The sequence below is a fragment of the Spermophilus citellus genome (genome assembly GCF_964194105.1).
Source record: "Spermophilus citellus genome assembly, chromosome: 17".
NCBI classification, from domain to species: Eukaryota; Metazoa; Chordata; class Mammalia; order Rodentia; family Sciuridae; genus Spermophilus; species Spermophilus citellus.
The window spans coordinates 41,439,409-41,456,261 of NC_138199.1; the positions used below are offsets into that span (position 1 = coordinate 41,439,409).

The 16,853-nt window shown below is 43.2% G+C and overlaps 1 protein-coding gene and 1 long non-coding RNA gene across 6 annotated transcripts in view; one reads left to right on the top strand and one right to left on the bottom strand.

Annotated features, from left to right (window-relative positions):
* Window positions 1-3,513, bottom strand: part of YPEL2 (yippee like 2) — a 61,496-nt gene extending 57,983 nt beyond the window's left edge. Inside the window, exon 1 of one of the 5 annotated variants that reach the window (XR_014019465.1) lies at window positions 3,238-3,496. The gene's annotated coding sequence lies outside the window, so the exon portion shown is untranslated. The other 4 variants (XM_081272306.1, XM_081272307.1, XM_081272309.1 and 1 more) reach the window with 4 other exon arrangements.
* LOC308635743 overlaps window positions 1-16,853 on the top strand; it is a 573,614-nt gene that overhangs the window by 360,732 nt on the left and 196,029 nt on the right. The window lies entirely within an intron of this gene.

The window sequence follows — 16,853 nt, forward strand, 5'->3', positions numbered from 1 at the left end:
TTCTTCTGTGAACAGAAGAGCGGCTCATCAGCACTACTCACATCCCCAATCCCCACGCACCTAGAAACATCCAGTGGCATAGAACAGTGAACAGCAGCCCTCAAATGAGCTGGGGTGGAGCAGGGAGAAAGAGAGGGCTGCCAGTCTCTGAACACCAACTGCTTCATACAGTTGAAAACAAACTACACTGTGCCCTTAGATTTTCCAAAGCCTAAGTAGTGTGACTGGTGGCTCAATGATCTCAGGATTGCATGCAGTATGGGCTATTTACCTGATCTTGTACTTCACATTCAACTTAATGCCTTTTATAGCTCATTGCCATCAACTCCCACTAGACCAGAGTTTCTAATCAGCCACCTGCATCACAATCTTATGGACCACTCATTAAAAATGCAGATTCCAAAGCCTTCTGCTCCAGAGCTCCAAGTGGAATACAGAAAATAAAAAGTAAAAATAAAAATGTTCAGGAGGCTGAGGTGGGAAGATGGCAAGTTTAAGGCCAGCCTGGCCAACTTAGCAAGACCCTGTCTGAATATGAAAATTTTAAAAGAAACAGGCATGGTGGAGCATGACTGTAATCCCAGTGATTTGGGAGGCTGAGGCATGATCACAAATTTGACACCAGTGTCAGCAATTTGGTGAGACCCTCAGCAACTAAGTGAGACCCTGTCTCAAAAGAAAATGTAAAAAGGATGGAGGATGTAGCTCAATTGTAAGGAGTCCCTGGGTTCCATCCTCAGTACCAAAAATAGATAAAAAGGTTAGGGTGTACCTCAGTGTCAGAGTGCTTGCCCGGCATGCATAGATCCTGGGCTTAATCCCCAACGGTGCAAAAAAAAAAAAAAAAGAAAAAGAAAAGCAGATTTCTGTGCCCCACTGAAAATAAACAGCTCTAGAATGGCCTGACAAACTATTTTTAATCACTACTGGGATCAGGGTAATCTTTTTGGACATTTAAGTCTGAGGACCTCCACCCAAAAGTGATGTTTCTCAAACTGTGGGTCATGACCCATTTGGTTAGTAAATCAAATTCATGAGTCATACCAGCAGTTCACTTTTTTTTTAATGAAGTATAAAAAATTAAACAGAACACACTGCAGGTAGTAAGTGCAATAATTACTGTTTCCTGGAACTTATTTCAGTTGGGGACCTGTACAGTGCAGTAAATATATTCCTCATGGTGGATCCCATTAATGTCTGAAAATTATGTTCCTAGAGAAAATAAGGAAAATAGCATTTTTATACATGCTGTTTATTTTCTTTTCTTTTTCTTTTTGAGTGAGAATTAAATCCAATGATGCTTTAGCACTAAGTTACATCCCCAGTCCTTTTTTAATTTTTAGACAGGGTCTTTCTGTTGCCAAGACTGGCCTTGAACTTACCATCCTCCAGCCTCAGCCTCTGATGTGGATGGGATTACAGCAATGTGTCACAGCACCAGGCTTCTATTCCATTTTCCACCCCTAACTCTAAGCTTCTTGATTTTAGCACAAGCACAAAGATAAAGACAGATTCAAGAAATAGTGTCACTGAATCCCAACTTAATAAGGCAAAGCCCAACTGAAGGGTGAGCCCAAGACTGCTTGATACTCTATGGTGCAGGTGGGGACAAAGGCTGGTACCAAAGGGAAGTTTACACAACTCTCCTCAGGATAGGCCTTATCCCTGAGGGAAAGAACTGTAGCCACTCCTATCACACAGTTCAGAGAATGAAAATGCTCCTCATTAGAGGAATGACAGTCACAGCATTAAGTACTAAGGAAATGAGGAACAGATGGAAGGAACTCAGATTAGACCCACCTCTGAGGTCCTAAGGCAGAGACTAGGTAAGAACAAAGGTAGGGAGGGGTGAATCCAATCTCACTCATCACAGATCCTGTGCCACCAGAACCAAGAGACCACTGGGGAGCACCAAGCTTGTGAGATTAAGTTCCATGGCAGTTAGTGAGATTTACTTAATTTCTCAACCCCATAGATTCCCTCGCTCCTCTAACATTCTGTATGTGGGGTACCAGAAAGACCTCTGCCCTTCTTGTCCAAAGACATGGAACGGGGAACCCAATCTTGCTGGAAAAGAGAGGAACAAGGGGAGAAAGAAAAGAAGGAGGTAAAAAAGATGAGTAGCTAACTATCTTGTTAGCTTTATGACACAAAGACAAAGACTCATTCAAAAGACCCCCCACACTACCACCACGTTGCACGGAGAGCAAATTCGGAAGGAGACCAAAAAGCAAAAAAAAAAAAAAAAAAAAAAAAAAAAAAAAACGGCAAGACTCAGGAGCAGTTCTGCGTGCTTATTAGCAGAGACCTGGCTGTGGGTCAGCTACACTCGGATCAGATATAAACGGAGGACGCACTCTAAACTCTTGTAGCTAGGAGTGAAGTCAGAGATGGCAGTCCCTAGGACAACAGGTCCAAAAACCAGATGGCGCCCCCCTCCCCGGCCCGAGACAGGAGAAAAAGCCCACCATTTGAGGAAAAGCACCCCTTAGAGGTCAGCGGCCAAGCAATGAGAACCTGAAGCAGAGAGGGGTCGGGGCTGTCCCTCAGCGCCAGCCCCTGGGAGGTCCCCGCGGCAGAGGCCCCCACATTCCGTTGGGCAGGAGAGCTCGCGCCCACCCTTTGGCCAGCACCGTGGGGAGGCGCTGGGAAGCGGCCAGGCAGGAACTCGCTGCGGTTACCTCGGCTCGGGGCTGGCAAAGCGTTCCCGAGAGTTTCGAGGACAGCCAGTCCCCCAGGGCGGCGTCCCCGACCCAAGTGTCTCCAGAGAACACGCAGCGTCACGCGGGGACAGAAAACGTCCGAAGCCCCCACCCTGCCTGACCCATTAGAGTTCAAATCCTCAGGGACGACGCTGACAAGGAAGCAGAGACTCGGTCTCCCGGTCCCCAGACTTGCCAGGCTCCTCGCCAGGGGTCCCCAGACCCGAACCAGGGACCCGCGCCACCTGGGCTCCTCCGCCGCCGCCACCGGGCCGGGCAGTGTTTGTAAACAAACCGGTCACGTGGCCCCGGCGGCCCGCTCCCCGCCCCCGGCTCCTCGGGCCCCACGGGGACCCCACGCGGGACCTCGCAGCCGTACCGCCGGGCCCAGGGCGCTGCGCACTCCGCGGGATCCGGGCCGGAGGGAGCTCCGGGCGGGTGTCCAGTGCCCTGTGCGAAGAGCCCGCGCTGACAGCGCGCCCTACGCCCACGCGCGCCCAGCCCGCGCCGCGCTCCCGGCTCCTGGCTCGCTTACCCGGCAGCAGGCTGCCCCGTCCGGCCAGCGCCGGGCTCGGCTCCGCGGGGGTGCGCAGCGACGAGGGACCGCCCGGCTGGATCGCCCGCTGCCGGCGCGCTCTTAAAGCCACAGTCTCCGCCACTGCCGCCGCCGCCGCCACTCTGCATCCCTTCAAGTCCGGGCCGGGGGCTGCCCCGTGACGGACGCGCCCCCGCGCCTATCCCCTCCGCTCAGCACATAGCAACACGACACGGGTTGGCCTGGCACGGCCGCAGCCCATCCGCACGGAGCCAATCAGCGGAGGACGGAACTCCGCCCCCTGCTTCCCCTATCTCCCACCCCCCACCCCTCTGCCCTGGCCGGTCTTGGGTGCGGGGAGTGCAGCGAGTCCTGGGTCCGGCCGGTCCCGGCAACTAGCGAGCGGGGCTGGGAGAAAGGGTGATGAGCATGGGTGGGCTTTCTGCGCCTGGGAGGAGGCTGTTTGGATTTGGGGTTTGTACCCAGGTTAAGACTGGAAGTCCCAGAACCTGGAGCTGGGGAGGGGGATTCATAGTATTTCCTACCTAGATGGCCAAAATAGTAATTCCACCCTTACACCTGAAGCCATTCCTATCCCGGGGTCTAAGTTGACAGAAGTTGCCCTCTGGAGCTGGGGCAGTTGAATAGTACCAGACCTGTAAGTGCTGATTTTCCAGGACTTTTAAAGGGAAAAGAGGTTGGTTAGCCCAGGAGAGAGTAAGATGGTCTGAGTGACCAGGGGGGAGGAGCCCACGTTCTAGGTCAGTGGGGTGGTGCTTTTCAAGGAAGAGAGGTTAAAAAATAAGCTCCAGGCAGTCGGGAGATCCAGGGAGGTACCAGGTGGGTGGAGTGGGGCAGAGTCTCCCAGCAGGAAAACAGGTCAATTTGATAAAGAATGCTAGCCAGGGAAAGGGCAGAGAAGTCCAGCCCTATCTGTCAGCCACTGGAGTTCTGCAATTCCTCCGAGGAAAGCACGTGTTTTAACTGCCAATTTAGGAAAGGAGAAAATAAAAATAAAGGAAACCACATGTTTCATTGAGTAGCTATCAGGATGTGAGATGCTTCTGGAGTCCAGAAGACTCCTACCTCTGTCCATACACCAGTTTGCACATAAATTCACAGTGGTGCTGAGTTAGACACCCAGGTGACTCAAAACTTCACCTTTAACTGCACTCAGTTGTTTTTTAAAATATATTTGGTCGACCAAATTATATTCAATTAATGTATATTGCACGGTCCAGTGTGAATTCAGGCCCAATGTTAGTAAAAACAACAACAAAACGCCTCAAATACTTCAGTATCAGCCTTTGATTTGCAGTTTCAGTGTAAGGGCACTGTCGTCGTGTATAACTGACTAGTTTGGAAAGTCTAAATTGAAAGTCTAGTTTTAATTTCTGATGCGCCAATTAAGAACAGTTTAGCATTTAATCCTTAAACTAAGAAGAGGTGATGAATTTTTTTTTTTTTAATCAAAAGCTTGATTTCTACCTCTGATCTGCCTCTTGGGCAAGTTTCTTTGTCTCCTTAAGCCTTGTTTTCCACAGTTTAAAACAAGGAGGATTAGGGTCATTTGCCTTGTGTATGTGAACCCCTGGGTTCCATACCAGCATTGCAAAAATGAACAAAATAAGGAGGACTAAAATAAGATATTTCTCAAGCCCCTTGTAACTCTGAAGTTCTAAATAGTCAAACTTGTTACAACATTTCTGCAATAGTGTGTTAGGGACATTTGTGTTATTCCTTTTGCCAGATCACCACCCCCTAACAGTAGATTCTGCATTGGTTTAACACCCTAGGATATGGGTATTATGTAACAAGATTGGTGGCTACTGTGTCTGTTTAAATAAAAGATAATGTTAGCTAAAGAAGACTAGCCTGGTGCAGTGGTTCACAGGGAGCTCTGAGGACCTCTGCAGGCCTGCTCTGTGTTTGCAGAAGAGGCAATAGGAGGGCCTGAGGACAATAGAATCTGCCAGTCAGCTATCAACAACAACATTTTATTACTATTATTATTAAACCTGATAATGGCTCCTCCCAGTGAAAAAATGCCAAGTGTTGTGAGTTGACAAGGAAGAAGGGAGAAGTGAAACAAGAAGTAGGTGAAACCATTCTCTTCCTCTCTGAACCCAGGCACATTTAGTTGTCCTCAGTATACATTCCACCAGTACCCATCATGTGCTTGATTTGGACATATTCTGAGAAACCACTGAAAGGAGAGAAGCTAAGACCAAACAAAAAAAATTATTATTTATCCTAGAGGAGAAGAGAGATGAAGCAATATAGAGATATCAACAAATGTATTTGGAGGCAGACAGCTCTTTTTTTTTTTTTAAATATTTATTTATTTATTTTTTTGTTTTCGGCGGACACAACATCTTTGTTGGGATGTGGTGCTGAGGATCGAACCCGGGCCGCACGCATGCCAGGCGAGCGCGCTACCGCTTGAGCCACATCCCCAGCCCCGGGACAGCTCTTTTAAAACAAGTGAACAAACAAAAACTTTGAGAGGTTCCTGGCCTAACAGATTATTCACCTGGCTTTGAAGAGTACACCTGATCCCTCTAGGAAGTCAAATTTATTCATTCCTAAAAGCCTTCAAAGCCATTCTTTTCCAGCATCTTCTCTCACCAATCCTGTGTTCCCACTGTTGCCATGTAGATGCTACTACTACTATGAACAGGTCACTTTTATGTGCCCATCTTAATCTCTCCTAGCATTCGAAATGATTAACCACCTCTTCCTTTCCCTCTCCCATATACTGATACATCAGCAGTTTCACACCAAAACATACATTTGCTCTGAACACATCTCCACATCTTTCTCTATTGCTTCCACTTGGGGCTGAGCCACCAAGATCTTGTTTTTGTTTTTGTTTGGTTTGGTTTGGTTCTAGGGATGGAACTTAGGGGCACTGGACCACTGCCACATCTAGAGCCCTACTTTGTATTTGATTTAGAGAAGGTCTCACTAAGTTGCTTAGTGCTTTGCTTTTTTGCTGAGGCTGGCTTTGAACTCCGGATCTTCCTGCCTCAGCCTCCTGAGCTGCTGGGATTACAAACATGTGCCATTGCGCCCAGCCCAAGGGGTAAGCAACAGCCACCCACCACACCTGTCTGCCTCCACTCCATTTTCTATGAAGCAGCTAAATGATACATCTTCAAAACAAACTCACTGTGGTGACCCACAGGTCTTCCCATCTGTCCTTTGCTCACCTTGCTCCAAATTGGCCTTTTTGTTCCTCAAATATTCCAGGTCTGGTCTTGTTATAGGAAATTTTACAGTTACCCCTCAGAACCTATAAGAGGTTTGACTATATCCCTTGTGGCTTTGAAGCTTACACTTTTTTTTTCTCTCCCTGATCTTCTTTTCCCTAAACTTCTCCTCCCTGATCTTCTCTTCCCTAAATTTCTCCTCCCTGAGCTCTCCTCCCTAATCTCATTTTCTCTGAACCACCTCTATAAAACCACCCTGTTCCTAAGGATGAGCAGAATCACAGCCTTTGATACAGAAGTCCCCTATCCTTCTCTTTTGCTAGAAAAGCTTTGAACTTTTTTTTCCATTTTCTCAAGTTTGTTATTGGATTGGCATCAAGAACAAGGATATCACTTTCAGTTACATACCTATGGAGGGTTGGTTCCAGATCCCCTCCCCACCATGGATACCAAACCTTGCAGATGCTCAATCCCTAGATACCAAACCTTGCAGATGCACACCCTCCTAGATCCTTTAAATCATCTCTAGATTACTGATAATGCCTAATACAATGTAAATGCTATATAAATTGTTAGATTATTGTTTAGGGAATAATGACAAGAAAAAAGTCTACCTGTTCAATACAAATACAATTTTTTCCACCAAATATTTCAATCTGTGGTTAGTTGAATTCAAGGGTGCAGAACTCATGTTCCCTTCACCAGGAACATTTACAGGTGTGCACCACCACTTCCGGTCCTCAATATATTTTCTATGTAACACATATTACTCTCTTGTTCATCTTTTTTTGTTTGTTCTTTAATGCACGTCCATCACATCTAACTTTCAAGTGTAAACCCCACAAGAGCATCAGGAGCCTTGTCTGTCTTGCTTCCTGTTGTATCCCTAATGCCAAGAAAAATACCTGGCTCTCAACGAGTATCTGTTGAATGAACATCTGAACAAATGAGTGAATGTGCCTATTGCCTCACCTCCTTAATCCTGCAATTTCTTTCTCTTGAAATGCTGCCATCTCCTGTGTCCCTCTTCCTTCTCCCCTCTACTCTTTCTTTTTTCATCGCATCTCAAAGTCCTTTGCCTAATGATTCAGTCCAAAGATCTAATCAAATGTCAATTCTTTGCAGAAGGTTCTCTTATTCTCCTCAGCAAAATTAGATGTTTCTCTTTTCACTACCCTGCATAGCACTTTATTCATAGCTCCATTACGTCACCCAACACTCCACACTCTCTATTAAAAGTTATCAGTTATCTGTCCTCTCTGCCAATCCCTCCTGGGCTGGAAGCCTATCAGATCATCCTTGCATTTTTTAGCCCCTGGCCCACGGTCTTGTGGGACATGGTATTCCCACCCTTAAGGTTTATATCTGAGTTGCATCCAGTGGGGATGCAAGCAAGAATAGATAGGGTCTGTTCTCAGAGTAAACTGATCAAGAGATAGCCATCTTATATTCAAGTAGGACCACATTAACCTTGAAACTTCAGGATATTCTAATAATAAAAGGGGCAGCCTACATTAAAAAAAAAAATCACAGGACAATGGAAACTTCCTGAAAGCTAAAGGCTAAAGGCTCTCAAACTACCACACCACCTGGGAACACATCCAGCTCTGCCTATGTGGGGAGGGGAGTTGCTCCTCACAGGCCTGACTCTACCCTCGTTTCCCCCACCACCACCACCATCAGTAAAATCTCATGACATTACATCACAGAGGAGGGCCTGGTGCCGTCTTCCCGAGGACAGATCATGGTAACAGTGCTTTGTTTCTTTATGCACAATAAGTGCTTTCTCTGATGCCCCTCCAAGTCCCTCATTTTCTGTCATGAAAGTGGCTGATGTTGTGTGTTTCAGACTTGCTGGGGAAGGGGCGTACCTTGGCCTTCCTGAACCTATCTTAACAAAACAGCTGCTACCATTTATGCAGCACATATTGCCTACAGAGCAGTTTCCATTCTATCTAGTTATATTTAATCCTCAAAGCAACCTGCAAGATAAGTATTTTCCTCTCCTTTTAAAGGAGCTGATGCTGTGAATTTGAACCCTGATCTAGTTGGCTTGAAGGAATCCATTCCTTCTTTTTCTCCTATCAAAAGTAAAACTGGTTATCTCCCATTATCTTCAAATAGCCTAATCCTAGCCTGGCGCAGTGGCACGTACCTATAATCCCGAAGGCACTGTCTCTAAATAAGTGAATTAAATAAAAATGACTGGGAATGTGGTTCTGTGACAGAGTATCAGGGGTACTGTTCCATCCCAGTACTGCAAAATAACAACAACAACAATCAAAGAACTGGGGATGCAGTTCAGTGGTAAAGCACTCCTGGATTCAACCCCCAGTACCAAAAACAAAAACAAACTCGTCCAAACATCAAAGTACTCCACAAAACTATGTCTAGCTAAAATGTCAGAAGCAGAGTGTTGAAGGCTAGCACGTCCCTGTTAAAAACAACAGTGGAGTTGGGTATAGCTCAAGGCTACAGCCTACCATGCACAAGGCTCCAGGTTTGATCCCCAGCACTGCAAAAATAAAATAAAATAAAATAAAAACCAATGACAATAGTATTTATTTGATGCTTTCCTATGTTCTAGGGTCTTATATACACTTTACATGCATTGTTTAATTTAACTGAAACTTTGCAACCTTATGAAGAAAACACCAGATACTGCAAAATCCAGAATCTCTGAAAATTCAGTTTGATGCAGGTCATTTTATGGCAAACTTCAAGATAAGGTCATTTATGGACTTGATTAGTTTCATCACCTAGTACATTCATGTATTTCTTTTGTTTTCTTCTCTCTACCTCGTGTGTGTGTGTGTGGGGGGGGGGGGTTCTAGGGATTGAGTCCAAGGGCACTTTACCACAGAGCTACATCTCCAAGCCTTTTTATTTTCTATTTTGAAAAAGGGTCTCACTAAATTGCCCATGCTGGCCTCAAACTTGATAAAATATATGTACATGTATATAAAATAACATAATCCCAGCTACTTAGGAGACTGAGACTTAGGAGACTGAGACAGGAAGATTGCTTGAGCCAAGGATGGTGGAGCCAGTCTGAGCAATGTAGCCAGTCTGACCTTTATCCTTTGGTACTGGGGATTGAACCCAGGACCTTGAGCTTACTAGGTAAGAATTCTACCACAGAGCTACATGCCCCACCCTCAACACTTTACCTTAAAATTTAAAAAGATAATTTAATTACGGATGTTATAAAATTTGTTATTATTAACAAATGACTGGTTCTCTGGGGAATGCAGTGGATGAAAGCCCAGATATATCTTTTTTATTTATTTATTTATTTATTTATTTATTATAGGTACAGAGGATTAAATGCAGGGCGCTTAACCACTGAGCCACATCCCCAGCCCTTTTTATTTTTTATTTTGAGACAGGGTTTCACTAAGTTGCTTAGGGCTTCACTAAATTGCCGAGGCTGGCCTTGACCTTGCAAATTTCCCACGTCAGCCTCCCAGATTGCTGGTCTTCCAGGCATGTGCCACCAGGCCCAGCTCATATTCTCTTTTGAATGGGCTTCATCATCCTGATGGTTCCTCATTCATGAGTTAAATAAAAGTATTTTAATACATGTTTTCTATACATGGGTATTAGAAATATGCTTTTTTACCTATTGAGATTAATGTTTTGAAATAATCTAAATCCATCCAAAAGAGAATTAGTTGAATAAATTGCAATGCCTCTGTACAAAAAATACTGTACAGCCATCAAAAAGAGGCAGCTCCTAGCCAGGCATAGTGGCACATGCCTGTAATCCCAGATATTCAGGAGGCTGAAGCAGGAGGATCACAAGTTGAAGACCAGCCTCAACTTGTGAGCTATTTAGCAAAGCCCTGAGCAACTTAGTAAGACTCTGTTGCAAAATAAAAAAATAAAAAGGGCTGAGAATGTGGCTCAATGGTTAAGTGCCCCTGGGTTCAAACAAAATAAACAAACAAAAAAGAGGCAGCTCCAAAAACAAAATATAAGTAAATTAATAAGGAAGCTCTAAGGCCTGGGGTTGTGGCTTGGGGTAAAGAGTTTGCCTAGCATGTGTGAGGCCCTGGGTTCAATCCTCAGCACCACATAAACATAAATAAATAAAATAAAGGTATTGTGTCCATCTACAACTAAAAATAAAGATTTTTTTTTAAAAAAGGAAGCTCTATATGTAGATGTTCTAGAGGAGCAAAGATCTGTTTCCCTAATGAAACTGAAGCATGTTGAATGGTGTCTGGCACATAGTAGGTGTTACTTCATTTCTGGATATGATAACAAACAACCCAAAATATCAGTGGCTTACACACACACACACACACACACACACACACACACACACATACTCATTCTCTCTCTCTCTCTCTCTCTCTCTCTCTCTCTCTCTCTCATTTCTCCTTTGTGGGTACATGGGGCAGATATGGGGGCTCTACAGCAGGCTGAGGGTCATAGGTTGTGTTTCAGTTGTCTCCTAGTATTATTTACAGACCTCCAAATGTTCAAAAAGTGTATGGTGATTCTCAAGCTTCTACTTAAAAGTGATGGTGCATGCCTGTAATCCCAGAGACTTGGAAGGCTAAGGCAAGAGAATTGCATGTATGAGGCCAGCCTTACCAACACAGCAAGACCCTGTCCCAAAATTTTAAGAAATTATAAGAAATTAAAAAGGGCTGGGGTTGTAGCTCAGTAGTAAAGTGCCCCACATTAAATCTCCAGTACAAAATAAAAAAGAAAGAGAAGTATACTCAATATGCTGTAGAATTACTGGAACAGTTTCCAAAGTTGCATTGTAGAGAACAGCAGGCAAGAAGCTTTAAGTCCAGCATGGTGGCACACACCTGTGGTCCTAGCTAGCAGGAAGCCTGAGGCAGAAGAATTGCAAATTTAAGGCCAGTCTCAACAACTTAGTGAGATCCTAAAATAAAATATTTTTTAAAAATAAAAAGGGAGCTGGAGGGGCTGGGGATGTGGCTCAAGTGGTAGCGCGCTCGCCTGGCATGCGTGCGGCCCAGGTTTGATCCTCAGCACCACATACCAACAAAGATGTTGTGTCCGCCGAGAACTAAAAAATAAACATTAAAAATTCTCTCTCTCCTCTCTCACTCTCTCTTAAAAAAAAAAAAAAAAAAAGGGAGCTGGAGTTGTGGCTCAAGTGGTAGAGAGCTCTCCTAGTATGTGTGAGGCACTGGGTTCGATCCTCAGCACCACATAAAAATAAAATAAAGATATTGTGTCTACCTAAAACTACAAAATAAATATTAAAAAATAAATAAAAATAAAAAGGGTTGGTGTTGTAGCTCTGTGGTAAAGCACTCCTAGTTCAATTTCCAGTGCTGCAAACAACAATAATAATATTTTTTTCAAAAAGCTATCATGAAATAAACAATTTTAAAAAATTTTTTTAAAAAAACACTTTTTGTTGTGTGTGTGTGTGTGTGTGTGTGTGTGTGTGTGTGTGTGTGCTGGGGATTGAACCCAGGGACTTGTGCAAGTGAGGCTCTACCAATTGAGCTATATCCCCAGCCCCAAAAGAAAAAACTTTAAAAAGGAAAAACCTTTCATGAAGAATAGTAAACAATAACCCACTGTATTACAGTGATCAGCAAATATATTTTGAGTGAATGTATGACATGAACAAATTAAATTTAAGTGAAAAAAAAAGAAAAGCAGGGCATTCACCAATTGGGCAAAGTATGCCACCATTCAGTTTTTTATTGGTTTTTAAATATACATTAAATATACACCTATAGTCATGTGCCTGAATGTGCCTTTCCTATCTCTAGAAGCATGCATAGGCACCCAGCAGCTGTGGTTGCTGCTGAGAAGACCTGGGAGATGGGAGCAGTGCTTAAGGATAGGAAGGAGCCTGGCCTTCCCATTTAGGATCATGTGTACACATTGCCTGTCAAGCCATACAATTAAATTATCTAAAGATCAGATAAAAAGAAAAACCCAAACTGACTGATGGCAGAATCTAAACTCTAAAACCCTCTTCTAAACAGTCACAGTGACACAAGCACATAATCCCAACAATTTGGGAGGCTGATTAAGGAGGATTGAAAGATGGAGGCCAGCCTAGTGAGACTCTATCTCAAAATAAAAAATAAAAAGGGGATAGAGAACTACAGTGATGCAGCCACATCAATTTTTATAGCAGTTCAATTCACAATAGCTAAATTATGGAATCAATCTAGGTGTCCTTCAACAGATGAATCCATAAAGAAAATGTGGTATGTGTATGTGTGTGTGCACACACACACACAATAGAATATTACTCAGCCTTAAAGAAGAATGAAATTATGGCATTTGCCGGTAAATGGATGGAGCTGGAGAATATCATGCTAAGTGAAACAAGCCAATCTAAAAGAATGAAAGGCTGAATATTTTCTCTAATACGCGATGCTAATTCACAATGGTGTGAGGGAGGGGCCTAAGGAAGAATAGAGGTACTTTGGATTAGACAGAGGGGAGTGAAGGGGGGTATAGGGTAGGAAGATAACAAAATGAATCAGAGATTATTACCCTATGTGCACATATGATTACATGACCAGTGTGATTTTACATCATGTACAACCAGAAGAATGGGAAGTTATTCTCCATTTATGTATGATGTGTCAAAATGCATTCTACTGTCACATGTAACTAATTAAAACAAGTCTTAAATGGGAGGGATGAAGATGTAGCTCAGTGATAAAGTGGCCCTGGGTTCAATCCCCAATACCAAAATAATAATTAGCAATAATAAAACCCTCTTCTAGACTGTCTTTCAGCTGAGGTGTGGATTTATTCTGACTTTTGTTTTGTTGTGTTTTGTTTTGTTTTCCTGAACAGGGCTTCACTATGTCGCCCAGGCTGGTCTTTCGTGTGTGTGTGTGTGTGTGTGTGTGTGTGTGTGTGTGTGTTGTGTGTGTGTGTGTATGTATTTTTGTTTTAATTAAAGATTTAACTCCAGCATGTCTTGAACTCATGGGCTCATGCCATGCTCCTACCACATCACAAAGTTCTTAATTCATTGTAAACACACTGGGTATAGGATCTTTTTTGACTCTCATTCCCACAGACTTGCTTGTGGCACACCATCAGTTATAACGAAATTCCACCTTGACCATTGTTTGACGTTCTAGAGTAGTAACTTATTTATTTTATTTTAATCTAATTTATTTATTTGCAGTACCCAGGGATGCTGTACTATGACATTCTCAGCCATCTGTGAGTGAATCCATTCTATTGTGTGTTGTCTGAAGAATAGCCTCATTCATTTTTGAGGTGACCCGGGGAAAACAGGAATTCCACAGCTGGAGGGGTTGACAGTGGCACTCAGCTCACTGGCTTCTTCTCACCCTATTGTGCAGCACCTTACAGTTTGCTGTGTCCTGTGTGATGGATTCACAGATTATCTGCAGTCGTCCTTTTCACTAAGTTAACCCTCACAAAATGGACAAGGACTTCACAAGATTCCTACAAAGGCACCACAAATCCAGGGTAGGGTTAATTATTAAATCACAAACAAACAAGAAAATCTCAGGATTGACACTTATAAGCTTTCTCTCTCTCTCTCTCTCTCTCTTACAATGCTAAGGATCAAACCTAGGAACTCATGTATGCTAGGCAGGCGCTCTACTAGTGAGCCATATCAACCTACTTACTTTATTTCCTTTGCTTTTTGGTACTGGGAATTGAACTCAGTACTTTACCACAGAGTCACATCCCCAGCCCTTTTTAAATTTATCTTTCTTTTTATTTCGAGACAGTCTGAGAAGTTGCTTGGAGTCTTGATAAGTTGCTAAGGCTGGCCTTGAACCTTCCTGTCTCAGCCTCCCAAGTCACTGAGACTGCAGGCTTGCACCACCATGCTCGGCTCCATCTATCTTTCTTTCTTTCTTTCTTTCTTTCTTTCTTTCTTTCTTTCTTTCTTTCTTTCTTCTTCTTCTTCTTCTTCTTCTTCTTCTTCTTCTTCTTCTTCTTCTTCTTCTTCTTCTTTTTGTGTGTGTGTGTGTCTGGTACTTAATATAAGCTATTTATCGGGCACATTTACTGAGGTAAAAGCAAAAATCTTCTCGTCAGATCTGACAAAAAGATGATACAAATCAAACTCTAAATTATCCACAGATTATGTGAAACATAGATTTATAACTTTAACTGTTAAGAATGTACGATCCAGGCTGGGGTTGTGGCTCAGTGGGAGAGCACTTGCCTAGCATGTGTGAGGCCCTGGGCTCAATCCTCAGCACCACATAAAAATAAATAAATAAAATAAAAATATTTGTTCATCTACAATTAAAAGTGCTAAAAAATGCACAATCAGAAAGATAGTAAATGAATCAGACATAACTTTTCTATGAATACACAATCATTGTAACTCCACATCACGTACAACCACAAGAATGGGAAGTTATACTCTACGTATGTATAATATATCAAAATACACTCTACTGGCATGTAAAACTGAAAAGAACAAATTAAAAAAAAATAATAGCCAGGGTCTGAGGTACTTCATTCTGCCCAACTGGTCACACATTGGGGACTGAATGAATCTAGTTACTATTGCTCTATGGCACTACCCTTTAAGAGCATTTACTTTTTATTTATTTATTTATTTATTTTTGGTACTGAGGGTTTAACTCCGGGGCACTTTACCCCTGAACTATATTCCTAGTCTTTTTTTTTTTTTTTTTAGTCAGAGTCTCCCTAAATTGTTTAGGGACTTGTTAAGTTGCTGAGGTTGACTTTGAGTTTGTGATCTTCTTGCCTTGGCTTCTTCAGTCACTAGAATTACAAGCATGTACCACAGCATGATTCATTCCTTCCTTCCTTCCTTCCTTCTTTCCTTCCTTTCTTCTTTCTTTCTTTCTTGGTGGGGGGAAGTACAGGGGATTGAACTCAGGGGCACTCGACCACTGAGCCACATCCCCAGCCCATTTTTGTATTTTATTTAGAGACAGGGTCTCCCTGAGTTGCTTAGCGCTTCGCCGTTGCCCAGTCTGGCTTTGAACTTGTGAACCTCCTGCCTCAGCCTCCCAAGCCACTGGGATTACAGGTGTGCACCAACATACCCAGCCTCATTTCTTAATTGTATCCTTGATTTCAAGTATAGCATAGTTTTAATTCAGTTCCCTGTTTTTCCTCATAGGAGAAGAACACACCAGCCAGCCAGGTGCGGTGGCACACACCTATAATCCTAGCAGCTCAGGAGGCTGAGGTAGGAGGATCTCAAGTTTAAAGCCAGCCTCAGCAAAATAGTGAGGTACTAAGCAACTCAGTGAGACCCTGTCTCTAAATAAAATACAAAATAGGGCTGAGGATGTGGCTCAGTGGTCAAGTGTCCCTGAGTTCAATTCCCTGTACCAAAAAAAAAAAAAAAAGAAAGAAAGAAAGAAAGGGGCTGGGGATGTGGTTTAGTGGTTAAGTGCCCCAAAGTTCAATCTCTGGTACCTAAAAAAAAAAAAAAAAAAAAGGAACACACCATCCAGTGGTAATGCCTGGTCATTGTGTAATTCAGTATTAGTATTGGTCTCCTTGCAAACCTAGTTCATGTGTGTCCATCTCCAAGAGACTGCTCAGCTCTCATTGTTATGAGAAAATGAATTCCTAGATCCTGGAGGAAAGCAGGCTTCGGTTTCCCCAGATGACTCCCATCTTGGTACTCCCTCCTGGCAAAGGTATTACCTAAATTCTTCCACCAAACACCTTGAGAAGCAATGTATATGGGAATCTGGGCCTCATCTCCTAAAGAAGTGAGTTTCTGCCTTGATTTGTGTTGACTCTGCAGTTCACCTAATGTTATCCTTGCTCAACAGCTTTTTCTTCCATGGCCTTGATTTTTGAACAGCATTAATTCAATAACTAGTACACTGATTGTTACTTTGCGCTGCCAGGCACATATGCTGATCGGACAACGTGATAGCCAAGAGAAACTGGCACACAGATCTGAGTTTACAAAGGCTTGGTGCAGCCTCTCTGGAATACCACGACAGCTATATAACTGATATATATATATACCAGGAGTGGTAAATAAATGATAAGTATGTGAATAGTTGTCCATCCTTTCTGCTCCATTTTGACCTTCCTGATCAGGGCTCTTCCTTCTTTGAGTAAAGCAGAAATAGATCCATTTCCTTTTGTCAAATGACAGTATCATCTGTTGTCCAAAAGTTTGGCTGACCAGAATTCTTTTAGCTGGCGATATTCCCATTCCAGCATTTTCTTGGAGTGAGAAGCAGGTTTTTGAAGGAAAGGTATTGTGCAAGCCCCAAGGAATTGAGATGACTGTAGATCAACTAGGGCTGTAGAGCTCAGCCTCACTTGCAGAGTAAAATCTCCTGCAGGGTTTCATTTGGTTTTGTTTTTTCAGGACTAGGATTTGAACCCAGGAGCACTCTACCACTGAGCTACACAGCAAGCCCTTTTTAATTTTTT